The sequence below is a fragment of the Oxyura jamaicensis genome, chromosome 1 (genome assembly GCF_011077185.1).
Source record: "Oxyura jamaicensis isolate SHBP4307 breed ruddy duck chromosome 1, BPBGC_Ojam_1.0, whole genome shotgun sequence".
Taxonomy (NCBI): Eukaryota; Metazoa; Chordata; class Aves; order Anseriformes; family Anatidae; genus Oxyura; species Oxyura jamaicensis.
Window position 1 is genome coordinate 160522015 of NC_048893.1, and position 870 is coordinate 160522884.

The 870-nt window shown below is 30.8% G+C and overlaps 1 protein-coding gene across 18 annotated transcripts in view; it reads left to right on the forward strand.

The window, feature by feature from the left end:
- MYCBP2 (MYC binding protein 2) overlaps positions 1–870 on the forward strand; it is a 194981-nt gene that overhangs the window by 140478 nt on the left and 53633 nt on the right. The window lies entirely within an intron of this gene.

Consider the following 870-nt stretch of genomic DNA (forward strand, 5'->3'; position numbering starts at 1 on the left):
TTTTTTTTTTTTTTTTTTTTTTTTTTTTTTTTTTTTTTTAAGTGAGTGTGTGTGTTACCTAAAAGTACATAATCTGAAATTCAGTTTTGGTCTGAAATGCTGAAATTTTATAAAAATGGCTCTTAGAAGAGTTGTGGTTTTTTTTTCAGTTAATTTTAGTATGGTTACAAAAGGAGAAAGTTGTTCAAGGTACCAACCTGATCTTTTAACCTGCATTTAAGAGATTTTATGTGAATTACTTCTTGCAGATTATTACTTGGAATGATATTTCTGACCACATTGTCTGTAAAGCCACTGTAAATTTAAATATTCAAGTGGATTCTGTCTTATATATTTTAGCTCTGTTCTTATGAATATTTTGAATGACTCTAGGGTAGTTTTGGTTTGAGTTTTTGTGGTATCATATAAAAAGCATAACAGTAGTACACAGTATCAGATATGAATAAATTTGTGAAGGAAAAAATGTCTTATGTTCTCGGAATTTGTAAGGATTATTAAGTCAGGATTAGAAGTTTATTGGCTCTGAGTTTCTTGTCGCTCTGAAAACATCTTTTGTCCATCAGGGTTTATCAAATACATTTAACGATTGCTGTCCAAATAATAAATACTAAAATGGTGTGGTGTTACCAAAAAGTAAAATGTCAAGCCTGTTCCTATGTGGCATATGACAGCAAAACTTGCAGCAACTCAGTCAAATATAAAACTAGGCTACATGGTGTTAAATCCTCAATCTTTTTAATTTTAGAGCGTGACCTCTATGGAAGAAAGATGTCCTTTTATTTCTGAAGAGGGTTGAGTACAGTGGAGGAGTTCTATCTGTGGGGAAAGAAAGAAAGAAAGAAAGAAAGAAAGAAAGAAAGAAAGAAAGAA